The following is a 17,227-nucleotide window of genomic DNA, read 5'->3' as shown; positions in this document are numbered from 1 at the left end:
TGGAGTGGACAGAGTTAATTATATGGTTATGGAGGGCAGTGGGGGGGGGGTTCCTTTGGAGCCAGCATTTTGTGATTTTTTTTTTATTTGGAGCCATGATAATCTTCAAAAAAAAAAAACCGAACAAACATGTATCGATGGATAGCTAGCTAGCTAGTGTAAACTACTAATAAGACCCGTTAGCTACTAATGGGTCTGATTCTTTAGCCTAGCGGTTAGTGATGTCGCCTTGTGGTGCAGCACACCTCGTATCGAATCCCGCACCGGGCAAGAAAATAACCGGTTACACTAGCTAGCTAGATGGATAGATAGGTATAGCTTTTACTGAAACCTTAAGGAATATCTCCAAGGTACCAAAAAAAAAGTGTAAGAGAAATCATATTTCAGGTTCAGTCCACTCTTTTCCAAAAATGCTCAGCATAGACAAGACTAAGAAATATGTGCATGGTCCACCAAAACTGATCTACACGCCCTCCAGCAGGAGTGCTGAGACCCACTTAATTTGGGTTTCTGGTTGGGGGTATTAAAAAACGGAGAGTTTTCCAACAGTAATCCCTCCAAAACAAGAAGTTAATGGGAGTAGGCTGGGTTTCCCATACTTGAAGCCGCTCTTCCTCTTATGTTACTATCGTAGCTTCCTTTCTCCAGTGCTGCATTATGTAATTGGTTGAATTTTTATTCGCGGTGAAGCCCTTGTATAGTTTGGCTATGATGCCTTTATTGTTTTTTTTAATTATACACGTCAATAAATATCTAAGTTAATCTTGAGGGCTCAACAAAATTAGGGCTCCTTATTTCCTTTAGAAAGAAAATCCTCTTTTCCCAGCTCATAAGACTGGCATATAACTTCAAAATTATTAAGATTTCCATTTCTTATTATGCGGCAAAGGGATGTGATGCCTTGCTTGGCCCATTGTCTTCTTTTTTCATGGCTTATTTATTAAAATTTTCTTCCAAGGACAAAATGAATGAAAGAACAATGAAGAGAAAACCATTTTCAAAATGGCAGTTCAACAATTTCACTATGGTTACAATAGAACAGGAAGATATGAGGGACCCTCACCCCAACCCAACTCAGTCTGCTCCACCCACCTTGAGGGATGGAGACAGGCAGTTACAGAGAAAATGTTAAAAAAATATTACAACAAACAATACCAACAAACAAACAAAACAAGACATGGAAAGGGGGTCTCACACACCTATGGTCAAGGCAGAGAGGAATTCTCCAGTGCAGCCAAAGACCTTCATGGGCTACCTAGTAGTTATACCGAGATCATGAAAGAGAATCTGGAGGCTGTAAATCAAGGATTTCTACATGCAAGAAGAAGGGCTGTCATAGCTTATTAAAACTAAATACAGAGCCTCGCACTGAGTATCGGATCTTTTCAAGTTTTGAGAATACATCCTTTATTGGTGTCCGGGGGGCGTAGCGGTCTACAACACGGGAATCGCCGGTTCGAATCCCCGCCTTACCTCCGGCTTAGTCGGGCATCCCTACAGACACAATTGCCCGCGTCTGCGGGTGGGAAGCCGGATGTGGATATGTGTCCTGGTTGCTGCACTAGCGCCTCCTCTGGTCCGTCGGGGCACCTGTTCGGGGGGAGGGGGCGCTGGGGGGAATAGCGTGATCCTCCCACGCGCTACGTCCCCCTGGGGAAACTCCTCACTGTCAGGTGAAAAGAAGCGGCTGGTGACTCTACATGTATGGGAGGAGACACGTGGTAGTCTGCAGCCCTCCCCGGATCGGCAGAGGGGGTGGAACGACCGGGCCGGCTCAGAAGAGTGGGGTAATTGGCCGGATACAATTGGAGAGAGAAGGGAGAATTTTTTCCAAAAAACAAAACAAAAACAAAACATTATTTATCCACAGTGAATGAGAGGGTGGACGCTGTGCCTGCCAGTGTCTCAGAATTAGACGTCTAGCAATCAGGTAGAGAAAAGCAACAAAGTCTGACTTGGATTTGGATAATTGGATAGAGTCTAACGAGACTCCAGATGGGGCTGTGAGTGTGCATGGTTACAGCAGTTCCTGCAATACATCCGAAAGAGTGGAGAATATCGAGACCTAGTATGTATGCAGGAATAGACATGTCCAAAACATATGTAAAAGTGTACCACGATCCTGTCGACATCTATCACACAATAAGTCAATGTTAGAGTTGACACGGGTCAATCGAGACTTGGTCCAGTATACACAGTGTAAAAGCTTGCACTGAATAACTCCATGTCTGGCACATATAGAAGATGAGTGAACGCGCCAGAGGAGAAACCCCCATACCTCTGCTAGATCCACACCTTAAATCTTGGGACCAAAGAGGTAAAAGTGTCTGGTCTGAAGGAGAGTAGAGAGGGAGAGAGTAATGCCATAGAGTGTAGAGATTATACCCTTCATTATCAGGGGGACCTTTAGGATTTTATCAATAAGTGTATTTACTGGGGCAGGCTGGAAATCTCTATATGTTGTTTTGTAAAAAATCTCTTTCTTGGAAATATCTGAAAAGATGAAAATTTGGGAGGTGGAATTTTTCAGCCAGCTGTTGAAAGGAAAGAAGTCTCTCACTGTATATATACCTCTCCGAAACCACAACTCGTAAGCATTATCCTGCATCGAGAGGGGAACAGGGTTTTTTTATGGAGTGGCATACAGAGTGGTGGAGTTTGAACTCCTAGATGCTTGCAACATTGACTTCAAATACGCAGGGTGGCCAAGACTCGAGCAGTATGTTTTTGCCGAGCTTTGATCTAATCGAGACAGGTGAGCAAGCAATTAGTGCAGAAACAGAGGCTGGTGTGCATCATGAGGATTCCATCAAACACCAACCAGTATAGGACTGGTTGCCGGTTGGATGCCCAGTAGTAATATAAAAAATTAAGTAATGCTATCCCACAATCTGTTTTAAGTTTCTGTCACACCACTTTGCACAATCGAAGGATCTTTTGGTTCCATATGAATTCTAACACTGCTGTATCTAGTTTGTGAAAACAGGACTTTGGAATAAATGCAGGAATACACTGGAAAATACCATGAAATTTAGGAAGGACATTAATTTTGACTGAGTTAATTCTGCCCACCAACGATGGAAGTAATGACGACCACCGGTGGAGATCTTCAGTACGTGAGAGTAATATTCAAAATTGGATTTGAAAGGCTTGTTAAATTTATCAATAACTGCCACACCTAAGTATGTAAAGCCATTTTTGTCACTCTAAAGGGGAGCGTTGACAGTGAGATTGTGCTTGCAGCCTCATTGACTGGGAAATTTTTGCTTTAAATTAAGTTCATACCCTGAAATATTTGCGAAACACTCTACGGTCTTAAGTACATGTTGGACAGACTCTGATGATTTGGAAATAAATAAGAGGAGGTCATCTGCATACAACACTTTCTGATCAGTGCCACGTCGGGTGATTCCTTTAAAAGCTGACAGACTACAAAGTGCAATGGTCAAGCGGTTCAATTTTCACAGCAAAAAAGAGGGGCGAGAGAGGACAGCCGTGTCTAGTTCCCCTGTGGAGGGGAAAGTAGTCAGAGAAGTTATCATTTGTTCACACTGAGGCTAAAGGTTAGGATTAAAGAAGCCATGTCCAAGCCAGAAAGCCTTGTCCAAATCCAAATTTAGTAAGAGAGATGAAGAGGTACTCCCACTCAACTCTATCAAAAGCTTTCTCAGCATCTAGGGACAAATTACTTCCGCTACTAAGACGTCAAGTCAATTTATTTATTTGAGAAGTATTGTTGTCAGAAATTACATTGAAATGATGCCTTATGTTGAAAAGAGAGTGTCTGTTTTTGATGAAGCCAGTTTCGTCTGAATGTATGATTGAAAGAAGGACAGATTAATCTAAGTGAAAGATATGGGGTGGTAGGATGAACAGTGAACTGGGTCCTTTCTTATATTACAGAGATAAAGGCTTGCTGAAGAGAGGGGGGAAGAATACCGGATGATAAGGATTCATTGAACATATTCAGCAACATAGGTGTAACTTTAGTGGAGAACTTCTTATAGAAGGCCATCGGGCCCTGAGCATTTCCCAGATTGCATAGAGCTGATTGCCTTGATGAGTTCATCCTCAGTGAAATCTGGGCATCTCTATCTGACTAAAGAATGACTCTAAAGCCTGTGGGTCAGGGTTTTATTCAGATTTATACAATGAGCTATAGAAGTCTTTAAAATGATCATTAATTTCTCGTGGCTCTGCTGACATGCCAGTGGGTATGGCTAATTTAGAAAAAAGATCAGACGTGCTGGCTCGTCATAATCCGTTTTTTGTATAGCTCTGGAAAGAGAGCAGAAGCATACTCATCCTCTTACTCTGTTATCAGTGTACGTAGATGGGATTGTCATTCCCTATGCTGCGTCCCTTAAAATACGGAAAAGGCTATGATTTGCCCCCTAATATATGCCTTAAAGGTCTTCCAAATCAGCGAGGCAGATACCCCTGTAGTGACATAAGTGCTTACAAAAATATTTATTTCAGTTGATATAAAGTTTAGTGCTTCATCTGAGAGTAGTAGTGAGTCGAAGCACCATGGGCTACGATGATTGTGTTTATCTTGGATGTAGTGCTCAAGGGTCACTGGAGCATGGTCAGACATAACAATAGTATCGTAAGGGACCGAACGTATCCAGGGGAGTAATTTGTTATACAACAGAAAGAAATCAATGCGTGAAAAGGTGTGTACTGGCTACTGGGGCTTTGAGGGTATAGAAATCACCATGGATCAGAAGCTTCATACTCTTCCATGAAAGACTTAAGCTCATGGGCTGATGGTGAAGGGCGGGTGATTTCAGTGGAGGATTGGTCGAGAGTTGGGTTTAAACAGCAGTTGAAGTCGCCACCTAATATGAGGTATTGGGATTCAATTCCAGGGATTGCTGAGAACAGATTATGGAAGAAGTTGTCATCATCCCAGTTGGGTGCATACTATATGTTAGCCAAAACTAATAGCGCATTATGTGATCGACCTGGGACAAAAACATATGTAGCACACTTGAAAAAAAGTATATCATTACATTTTTATTAGGTTTTCCATAATTCCAATGCATTGGTGTTTTCAGCCTGAAATGAATGTATTTCCATTGTTGGACACCGTTCTAGTAATCGCCATTCCGTGTCTTTGACTGGTCAGTTTCATGGTTCACGTGATAGAAATGTGATACACACGTTAATTAACGCAGAAGGTTGACGAGGAGCAAATGGGACAGGCATGGCGCAAGTCCACGAACACTGGGGTGGCATCCAGCGCTTCACCTGTGCCCCCGTCCATAGGGTTAGCGGTTGTGTCGGGAAGGGCATCCGGCGTAACATTTTGCCAAATCATTATGCGGATTGACAAGACCATACCGGATCAGTCGAGGCTCCGTACGAGATTGGCTGAGGTCCTGGACAACAACGGCCGCCATCGGTACTGTGCCCTCACGGGGTACCGATGACTGGTACAATCCGCTGCGGCGACCCCCTGAAAAACAGGAACAAGCTGAAAGCAGTGGAAGAAGAAGAAGAAGTTCAGGCGCGTGGGTTGCATTTTTGATTGCCCAATCGTTTGTGTGAGGGGAGGGGCTGAAGGAAAAGAGCGGGAGTCGGTGCTACAGGAGAGCGGAAGGGGGGGGGAGGAGTTTAAGTTTGACCGAGGCGAAGAAAGGAGAGAGAGAGTGGGGGGGGGGAGTCGGATCGGGAAGGAAGTTTGGCCGTTTTGTTGTTTTCTTAGTGTTAACGCGTAGTAAGTAAGTATATCGTACTGTACTGAGTTTACGTAGGGTTAGCGTCGTCTGTCCCCCTGGGAGCGGAAGCTGGTTGCTCCTGTTTCCTGCATGCGGGGCGGGGGGGGGGGGTTCGACACGCGCCGTGGAGGGGACAACTTCGGGCCTGGCTGGTTTCATCGTTGTTGGACGGTTTGATTCATGACGTCTTCTTCGCGCCCATACGGACGGAGACGGTAAGTAACGAACATTTACTTTGCGGCTTCGTATGAGCTCCGACAATGCGCGCCAACGACGCTACCCAGAGACTTTATGAACTGACACCCCGGGTGTTTATTTTATTTTGAACTGTCTCTTGCTGATTCTAGAGATGTGTGTTTGCTTTGGGTATAAAAACAAAATACACACGATGTTTAAGTTCAAATGATCATACATACATACACACATAAATATGTATATACACACACACACACACACACACACACACTGCATGGCCGGATTAACCCACCAGGGGGCCCCAGGGCACGCCCGTCCATTGCCGCCCCCCCCCTCCGTCAGATAGGCTACGCAGACAATACTAAACATTGTTAAATGTAAAACTAATGCAAATACCCAACATGGTAGTCGACGCTGTGCCAATCTGCATGGGATTCGGATGGTGACTACAAAGTACAACACAATTTTGAATCACAAAACAAACAGATGACAATAGCAGCTCACAGCATCAATGGAGACTTTGTAGCTTGGGGCCCTGCATCAGTAGAGACTGTAGCTTGGGGCCCCGCATCAAGAGAGACTTTGAAGCTTGAGCCCTGCATCAGTCGAGACTGTAGCTTGGGGCCCCGCATCAAGAGAGACTTTGTAGCTTGGGGCCCTGCATCGGTAGAGACTGTAGCTTGGGGCCCCACATCAAGAGAGACTTTGTAGCTTGGGACCCTGCATCGGTAGAGACTGTAGCTTGGGGCCCCGCATAGGCTCCAGCATCCCCGCAACCCTGAGAGCAAGATAAGTGGTTCGGATGGATGAATATATGTGGTCTGTGTATTGTTAAGGTAATTAGTATTGTTGATATTTCTCTGAGTGAAAGTATTCAGAGTGGGGGGCTCAAGAGCAAATGTTATGTGGCATTGTAGATTGTGTTCCTTGGCATCCCTGTGGCTGCCTGAGGCCTCTTAGTGACCCTAGTGAGAGCCTAGATAACGAGCATAATATTGGTACATTCCACCATAGCTCCTTCCATGCTTTTCGGTAATATTTCCCTTTATGTTAATTGAGCAAGGTGGTTGGGAGGGAGGCGGCACGGTGGCGCAGTGGTTAGTGTGGTCGCCTCACAGTAAGAAGGTCCTGGGTTCGAGCCCCGGGGTAGTCCAACCTTGGCGGTCGTACCGGGTCGTCCTCTGTGTGGAGTTTGCATGTTCTCCCCGTGTCTGCGTGGGTTTCCTTCAGGGGCTCCGGTTTCCTCCCACAGTCCAAAGACGTAGGTCAGGTGAATCGGCCGTACTACACTGTACCTAGGTATGAATGTGTGTGTGTGTGTGTGTGTGTGTGTGTGTATGTCAGCCCTGTGATGGTCTGGCGGCCTGTCCAGGGTGTCTCCCCGCCTGCCGCCCAATGACTGCTGGGATAGGCTCCAGCATCCCCACGACCCTGAGAGCAGGATAAGCGGTTGGGAAAATGGATGGATGGTTGGGAGGGTTTCCATTAGGATCTACCTCGGTGTGTGATGCGTTGAATGGAATAACTTTATGAATTATAATGGCTGCCCCCCTGGGTTTACATGGAAAACTGGAGTGATATAGCTGCCCAACCCAATTCTTTCTTCATCTGGTGTGTTCTAAAGATCCCACGTGAGTTTCTACCTCAAAGGTAGGAAGGCTACCACTGTGTTTAGGCGATGCGATTAAGCACTTTGTTACGTTTAACAGATGAGTTCAAGCCCTTGACTTTTGAGCTCACAAGAGAGAGGTTGCCTCCTTTGGGTCAGAAAATCTTTCGATGTAGCCATCAACTAAATTAAGTTAGAATGTTGTAAGACATGACTTGGAGAGAAGGCAGCCTTGTAAACATAAGAGGTAGATATAATAGGTGAAGACCATACAGGAAAAGAAAAAGGTGATCATCACAGCAAGTAGCAAAGTCAGGACAAGAGTAGCAATAATGATAGTAAAAAACAAAAAGAGCCACACACAACAAACCCCAAAACCTCCGTCCAAGCAGCTCCCTAAACAAACTGTATTGAAGAACACAAGTACACCTTTCAGAAACTTGAAAAGAAGCATTTTCTAACTGCTTCAAACGGGATCATATGATATTATCGCCAAATTCAGCGATACAAAAACACAAGAATATAGTTGGCGCCACTTAAGCTTCAACATTGGCCTACGAGTGCAGCATACATCTACACGACAGTGTGAGTAAGAGGCTAAGAGAAAGAGGGATTGGGAGGTTACATTAAAAGAACGCAGCAGAAACCAGAAACAGCCGATATTTCCCCCTTTCCTAAATATCTACCTTGTTAGCTTGCCACCAAGTTGTAATGCTTTGGTTCCCATAGTTTACCTCAACAGGTAGCTACCTACAGTACAGAGTCCACATCATCACAGTCCACAGGCGGTGTAAAGTCATTAATCAGGTCAGCACGACCCTCCAAAGCCACAGAGGAGTGCTGCTGAACAAAACATTCAGCTGCCGGTGGATCCTCAAATCTGTGCTGTTCTCCATTCAGCAGGGTATCGTCAAATGGCCTGGTTGAAAGTATCCATGGTCTTTGAATGCAGAATTCCCATGCGGCAGATGCTTGACTCCAGCGACGGCTTCACGCCTCTTAGACTGGGCGGCTGTGAGAACAGGGGAAAATATGCACCCTCTTTCCCTCATATTGCAGTGAGTCGCCAACTACTGTGGCTTTGTGAAGTATAGCAGCCGTGCCCTGGTAATAAAGCAGCCTGATGACCATAGGACATGAAATGTCGCTGGCTTTCAGTTTGGGGTGCTGTGTTGTGTGTGCTCGATCACTCACTGGCTCGAAGTCAAGGTCCAGAGTGTCATGTAGCTACTTAGCCATCCAGTTAACCGCTTGGGTCCCTTCCATGCCTTCTTCCAGGCCAGCCACCCTTATATTGTTCCATCTAGACCTGCTTCCCAGATTGTCACATTTGGCTTTCAAAGATGATATCTCACGGACCAAATCGTTAATGGTGGTCTGCAGATCTCTGAAAGAATCCCCACAGAAAACGGCAGTGTTTTCAAGTTCACCAAGCCGGTTCACGTGGACGTCCGCTGTAGCACGTGGATCATTAGTAGAGGAGGCTAGCTCATCTCGTCCTGATGATGTTTTGGTTCTCAGTGACCCCACCGCCGAGTCGATTTTCCCAATTATATCCTCCTTCAATGAATTCAGCTGGTCAGTGATAGTTGTTAAGTTCGGCGGGGTGTACATCTAGTTTGGGTGCTGTTCATGAACAGATTGTTCACCCATTGTGGCTGCTTTTAGCATGGCGTGTGTTCAGCATGGTTGTAGACTGGTACGAAATAACAAAAAAAAAAACCAAAACAAACATTGCAGATAGCTGGTGAAGTAAAGGATAGTAAGCTAAATTTAAAAACTGAATGACTTTGTACATACATGTTACAACAATTTAACAGTTGTTTGTTGTAAATATCAAAATCATTATCACATGTCCACAGAGCTATACCTTCACTCACGTATGACCAGCTCCATGACCAGAAGTTGTCCTGTATCTGTGATCTTGTGATGCTGTGAGGAAGTATGCTGACCAACTCAGCAGTTTGATCTCTCTGTGGAGCTGAACTCTCTTTACCACTTCTGACCATATTTTCACTGAAAAAGCAACCCAGCTGATTGTGGAGCTGGAGTACTTGATTAACTCTGCCGGAGCAGCCCAATACTGACTGTAGATATGTCCGTCAAAGATCGTTCGATGTCCTTCCACTTAGCCCCGTAGGTTGGGTTACACCAACACATCAGAGGCCTCAGCTGAGCCGACGGGTAGTAATCTTTTAGGCAAGGTAGATCTATCCCCCTCTCCCCCGGCAGCTGTAATGTTGAACATCTCACTCTGGGTCTTTTATTATTCCAGATGAATCTGGACAAGTGCCTATCCCATTCCCTAAACTGTAAGAGTCACCTCTGCTGGAAGTGCTCTCAGTAGGTATCTTCTTCTTCTTCTTTCGGCTTGTTCCCTGTTTCCCAGGGGTCGCCACAGCGGAATCGACAGTTTCCATCGGTACCCTGTGAGGGCACAACACCGATGGCGGTCTTGTCAATCCGCATAATGATCTGGCAAAATTTTACGTCGGATGCCCTTCCTGACACAACCACTAACCCTATGGACGACTCTCAGTAGGTATAATCGGCCTTATTCTACTAGCGAGGACAAGTCGCACCTACCCAGATCATCATATATTTTCTTAGTCGGCTGCTTGTAATTAACGTCATACAGCTGTGACGGGTTTTTCGGGAAGAAGGCTCCCAGATGCTCAGTGTGTGGCTGATACAAAGCAAATTGATGCATATCCATCAGTCCCTGTGAAGGCGCATAATGAGAGGTAAAAACTTGGGGGTTTTTTTGGACATTGAGAGCATAAGTAGAATATCTCCAATATGTCAATTGTTTGAGATTTCAAGAAAAAAAGCACATGAAAGTGTGTGTTTATTTGCATTTGGAGGCATTAAAATTCCTGCCTCATGCCATACTGTAGTTTTTTTTGTTTACAGGAAATCACTATCAATTGCTTCACTGCATGCCTCACATAATGACTACAGTGATAATGTAGCATAAATCTCTCTAAACTTTGCTGCAGCCTTTTTTTCTCACTTAAGACCAAGAGGCGAGGCTACAACTCGCGTGACGACGTGATCTCAAGGCGTCCATTAAAGTAGTGGTTTTCAAGCATGTGCCGTGGAGGGCCACGTGTAGACAAGTCTTCATACCATCTGGTTTCACCGGTTAGTCCTCTGTATGGTGAAACCAGCCGGTGTAGTGTTGGGCTGGGATGAAAAACCTGCGAAAGGCGTGGCCCTCCGTGGCACACGGTTGGACACCGCTGGCGGTAACAAGCCAACAATCAGCCAGGGTAATGTGTTTCAGTGGAATAAAACCCGGTCGCTCACCACTGCACTGGAAACATGCAAAAATCTTCTCTAAGTGTGTATCGATTTAAACGCATTTAAAACCTAAAATCATAGGCCCATGATCGCATAGCACAATACAACAAACAACAAAACAAGGAATTGTCAAAGGGTAGAGAGACTTAACTTGTTTGTTGAGGGGACCGGATAGAAAAGCACTGGTTTAAGAATCAGAATACAGCTTTGATTCACCAACACTGTTGATAACAGGATGGACCAAGGCATATGCCCATCGCACTTAAGTATGTGTGTGTGTGTGTTGGGGGGGGGGTATGGCCGTGTGTGTAAAATGTGTTCGTGTAAGGCCTGAATGAGCCCACACTGAGATCAGAAGCCTCCATTGAAAACTGCACAGAGTGAGACTTGAAAAATGGGAAAAATTTTAAGACCAAAAAAAACAAAACAAACTTACCTCAACATGTTGTTGTTGAGGCGGTGTTGCAGTTCATCAAGTCACCACTGTGAGGAAGTCTAACCCCACCTTTTGATTGGAGACAGCGGTTTTCTCTCATTTTCCACTAACCACACCTGAGAAACACGGCCGGCATAGACGTACCACAAGTTGGCGGGTAGCAGTGACTGTATAAATCTGTCTGGTTTACGTTTCCTCCAAGACAAAGATCTCGTTCTTTGTCTCCCTTGTTCGCCCCCGTTTCTCTCCTTTGACTCGCTCTCTCGCTCACCCTCCCTCCTACCCAGTTCCTCTCCTCTCCCCGGCCCTCTGTGCGGTACCTCAGCTCTCTCCTTTGACAGGCAGGTGTGAGAGTGTGAACAGACTGCCCTGGGGGGGATAGACACTGACCCCAAACCGTGAGGCTGCGGTGCCTGCTCCGCCCGAGCATGCTCCTGGGTGCTCTCATCCACAGACAGCCCGGAGACTGGCCCCATGTCACCTCTCATCAGCTCTGTTTGGAGGGCTTTCTTTCACCTTAATTAGGATCGGTTGGGGTAGGGCCGCCTGGGCTCGAAAGGAGCTAAGGAGTGCAGGGGTGATGGGAGGTCAAGGTGCTGCTGAGGTGCAGGGAGGGCGTCTGGGGTTTGTCGCTCGGAGCCCCTGTGGTTCATCGCTGAGCGTTCGCCGCCGAGTGGCGTAGAAGTGAGACGTTCGATTGTTCCTGTTGCATTCTGCATTCTGCACGTCCCTTCCTTTTTTCTTTTCCTCTGATGGACAAATTCTATGGAGAGTTTGTAAATTTGACGGAGAGATTTGAGGGCGCAATCATAGCGAAAGTCCCCCAGCGGTATTGCGGCCCTCTAATGCCAGTCGCTGTATTTCCACCACGTGTGCCACCTGAGCGGGATAGGGAAGGTCATCTCCATGGCAACTTTGCTGTTGAAAACCAGAGGTATGTGTAATCCCAATCCTCTGGCTCCTGAAGACGTTATCACGGTAAATCCCGCCGTCGCTCATCAAAGGCGGGAGCCGGCTGGCTGCCCTTTCCCTCACAGCTCGGCGAAGGCGGCGGACGGCTGCTCGGGTCAAACAAATCTGATTTCCACACGGAGGCTGAACCCGCCCAGCTCGCTGCCATATTGTCCACGAACATCTTAGTGATTTTGTCATTTTTTTAGTTGTACTTCTATTAACTGGGATGATTTTCACTAATGGAGTGGCCTTTTTTTTTTAAAAATCCAGTTGTAGAATATAAAAAAGCAGAATACAGAACTTCATTCGGCAGATGCAGTGTTGTACGAGGAAATTGCCTTGGCGCAGCAGGGAGTTGTTTTAGGGAGTTGTTCCTTATCCGATGCCAGGGTCTCAGGACAGCGTGTTGTGTTGCTGTAAAGCCCCTTGAGGCAAATTTGTAATTTGTGATATTGGGCTGTACAAATAAATAAAATTGAATTGTGTCATAAGTAGTTAAAATGACGAATATAAAAGACGAGTTAAATACACTGTATGGGTGAACCAAGTAGTCCAACGTTTCTACATGTATGCTGGTTATGAACAGTTAAAAAACAGCCCTCTTTTGAAAGTCTGGTAAATCTGGATGCCAACATACCAGCGTGATAAATCTTTTCAGCGCCTCATATTTCTCGCTAAGTTGTATTTGCATCACCCTTTTAATGTTTACACGGCACGTTATTAATACATTGTTAATGCTCTTTTTTTTTTTTCCTCCCAAAAAAGTGGTGTACTGGCGAAGGGGGGACTCATCCGAAAATATATCTTTGGAGGGGGTTCACCAGTAAACGAAAGAAGGATGAGGACCAGTGAAAAAGTAGATGTTTCTGAGCCACGTCCGCTGTTCCTACCATGTGTCTCGACAGTGGCGAACAAGTTGCTCTTGGTGTCAGCCTTTGGCATTCCTGCTTTAGAACTGACGACCAGTTGGTTGAGGCTAAAGCAAAGGCGATTAGATTAGTTGGTAGAAAATGAAAGAAAAAAGAAAAGACAGGAGTGGATGTCTGATTGTGTCCAAATGGGGCGTCCTCCACGGGGACGGTGACACGAGACAGCTGGCTCTGGCCGAGGGCTCCTCCCTCACGGGGACGCGAACTTCTGAACCATCGGAGGAATCCGAGCTGGCCCCGCCCGTATCGACCGACCGCTGCCCATCTAGGACAGCTCCCTTTTCTAGAGAAAACGGGGACACTGAGGAGGGCCAGCAAGGGTCGGGCTCTCTTGGCAACAGCGTCCTTGTTTCTGTGCAAAACGTGGCTGTATTAAGAGGACGAGGGGCAACGTGTCAGAAATGAGACGATTTTCAGGTTACCCCTCCCCGCCTCCTGTAGTCCACCTGGCTGCACTACGCAGCAGCAACTGTCCAGGGCCGGCACTCCACCTTTAAATCATCGATTGGCCGCTGTCGTTCCGGAGAACGTTGATATCTGTGACTCGAATGGATGTGAACAGTGGGCACAAGCACCAACAAACGCAACCGAGTTGAGGAGCGCATACCAAACAACACCCCAACAACATCGTCAAAATGCTTGTGCCATTTTATTGAGGGAGAGGAAGCACTCAGGGGGAATGAGAGCGTGTGAGATGATGGCTGTGTTTACAAGCGCAGGTCCTGGCTGGTCAACCCGGGGTTCATCCAACGGTCACCGGTTCTGAGGTCTCCGGGTCTCGGATCTTTTTGAAAAAGATCCGTGAAGCAGAATTAAAGTGGTCTGCCTCCGGATTGACAGAGGACCAAGGGCTTCGGGTCTTTGAAACAGGCAAAAGGGGAGAGAGAGAGAGAGAGCGAGAGAGAGAGAGAGAGAGAGAGAGAGAGAGAGAGAGAGAGGGGAGAGAAGGGGGACTGAAGAGGAAGCCAGGGGGAATGGGGAGAAGGAGAATTGTGTGTAATTACTGTGTTACCCTGCCTGAGCCACTTTGAAATGTGACTAAATGGCCCCCCTTCTGTGAAGCCTGTTCCTGAGTTGAGGGGCAGCCAGGGACCGACGGACGGGTAACGCGGACTCATGGGCTGAGCGAGGCGTCGCCGCAGAAGTCGTGGACAAAGATTGGATTTGGGCTCATACGCCGTTTTAAAAAAAAAAACAAAAACAAATGAAACCCACTGATTAATATGGACTTAATGGTCTTGAGATTACAGGACATTAAGCCTTTGTTTACCACTAAATCCCCACCGCATGTGTGTCGCTTCCATGAAAAAAAAAGAGAAAAGCTCCTCTGTATTTAACTGAAGCTCCTGCAATAATTAACGCGCTGTATAAGAAAACGAACAACACAGTTTGGATGTGGCAGCGTTTGTGAAATGCTGGGCACGGTTGATCTGCACCTGGCAACCTCTCCAGATAGCGGCGAGGTCGTTTTGGCTGGCACAGCGTGATACATAGAAACGCAGAATATATTTCTCATTAACCTTTTGTTTGGATTTCCCCCCCCCCCCCTACTGAGTGATGCCTTCTTACAGCCCCTAATCAGAAAAAGTTGGGACGGTATGTTAAATTAAAACTGAAAACAGTGATTTGTAAATTATCTTTGACCTGTATTACGTTGAAAACGATACAACGGCACATTATTTGATGTTTAACCTTGTGAATTTTTATTTTTTCAAAATAAACAGTTATTGCTATTTTGATTCTTGCAAAAAACTTCAAAAAAGTAAAGCATTTAGGAATTTGTAATGTTGCAAAAAACTTCAAAAAAGTAAAGCATTTAGGAATTTGTAATGTTGCCGTTCCTTTAAACAGTAACATTTAAAGAAGGTTTAGGGACCGAAGACACCAAGTGAAGAAGTGTTTCGGGTGTCATTTTGTCCCATTCTTCCTGCAAACAAGTCTTAAGGTGTGCAACAGTACAGCATTTTCATTGTCGCATTGTGAGTTTCAAAATGTGCCACACATTCTCTAATGGGGACAGGTCAGGGCTGCAGGCAGGCAGGCCAGTCCAGCACCCGCACCCTCTTCCTCTGCAGCCATGCCTTTGTAATGCGTTCAGAATGTGCTTTTGCACACTATTGTTGAACTATGCATGGGCGTCCCTGGAAAAGATGTGGTCTTGAAGGCAGCATATGTTGCTCCAAAGTCTCTTATGTACTTTTCAGCAGTAATGGTGCCATCACAGAAGTGCAAGTTACCTTTGCCAAGGGCGCTGACACAACCCCATACATACCATGATAGACCCTGGCTTTTGGACTTGTTGCTGTAACAGTCTGGATGGTCCTTTTCTTCTTTGGTCCAGAGCACACAGCGTCCATTTCTTCCAGAAAAGACCTGAAATACTGATTCGTCTGACCACAACACAGGTTTCCACTGTGTGACGGTCCATCCCAGATACCTCCGAGCCCAGAGAAGTCGACAGCGCTTCTGCACACAGTTAACATAAGGCTTCCTTTTGGCACGGTAAAGTTTTAACTTGCATTTGTGGATGCAACTCTGTATTGTAGTGCTTGACAAAGGTTTGCCAAAGTAATCCTCAGCCCATGTAGTTATATCGCTTATAGATGAATGATGGTTCTTGATGCTGTGCCATCTGAAGGATCAGACAGCATGGTTATTCAGCTTAGGCTAACGCCCTTGCCCTTTACGCACTGAAATTCCTCCAGATTCCTTGAATCTTTTAGTGATGTTATGCACCGTAGATAGAGGGTGAAATATCCAAATATCTTCCTGTCTTTCTTTGAGGAACATTGCTTCTTCTTTTTCTTTTTTTAATTTCAATAATTTTCTCGAGCATTTGTTTGCAAACTTACTATCCTTGGCCCATCTTTGCTCCTAAAGGACTTGTCCTTTGCTAGATGCTGCTTTTGCACCAAATCATGATTACAGTCACCTGTTGATATAACCTGTTTCAAATCACAATATGGTTTAATTATTTTACCTCATTATTAGCCATAAATTGCCCCTGTCCCAACTTTTTTTGGAATGTGTTGCAGGCCTGAACGGCAGGAATCGATGTATATTTACAAATGACATGAAGTTGACCGGACAAAACATTGAAATATAGGGTTTTCATATTGTCTGCAATGAAATACAGGTCCAAGTAAATTTAGAAATCACTGCTTTCTTCCCCTTTTTTTTTTTGTGCATTTTCCATGCTGTCCCAACTTTTTCTGAGTTGGGTTTGTACCTCCCTCGGTATTAATCAATTTCATGAGGCTGCCATTCGGTATGTATTTGTTGTAAAAGAAGTTGTGAACATTAAGCCGTGATAGTAAATGTGAGACAGGGTGCCGCTAACCCTCTGCAACTCGTGACACACATTCCACGAGCCATGTAGGATTTACGGTACTAAATGTTTCCCTTGAACAAGATATATCGGCTGTTATTGCTCTTTATCACTGGATCTGTGCCAAGTCAACATGTTTTTAGCTAATGCACAGCAAGTAGACGCCTCCGCCATGCGTTCTGTGCAGCTCGCTGGTTGCTCCCCAGCGTCCTCGCAAGACAAGACTGTTTGCATCATTCCTGTTAACAGCTATGGCTGCAGAACGTCTATTTTTATCATTCCCCACGGGATGGACAAAGGGAACAAGATTGCATACACAGGGTTTCAGTGATGAGCACAAGTACTGCAATTCAAGCTCATGCCGTCTCAACAGAGATAAGGGAGTTTGAACTCGGGGCCTACATGTGGGATCTTATTATCTTAACCAGAAGAACTGACATGTTGTGACTCGGCTGCCGGTCAGCGCACATGTTTGCTAAGTCATCATAAAAACCTATACAGAGATAAATAAAAAAAAAAGCAAAAAAAAAAAGCAAAATAGAAACAGCAGGGGGCCCCGAAGACTTGGAGAGGGACAGGAACGGGAACGATAATGAGACCGCTAACTCGAGAGCGCAGCTGCTTTTCTTGTAGGAGTTTTAGATGGTAGGTACTAGGGACAACAAACGGGGGAGGAAAGTGGAGCTCGCAGCCAAAAGCAAATCACATCAGTAACCGCTGCGCCCGGGGCAAGGGCAGGCTCAGTCAGCC

This window comes from Lampris incognitus, chromosome 13 (assembly GCF_029633865.1).
Source record: "Lampris incognitus isolate fLamInc1 chromosome 13, fLamInc1.hap2, whole genome shotgun sequence".
NCBI lineage: Eukaryota > Metazoa > Chordata > Actinopteri > Lampriformes > Lampridae > Lampris > Lampris incognitus.
Note: the sequence above shows the minus strand (reverse complement) of the source record.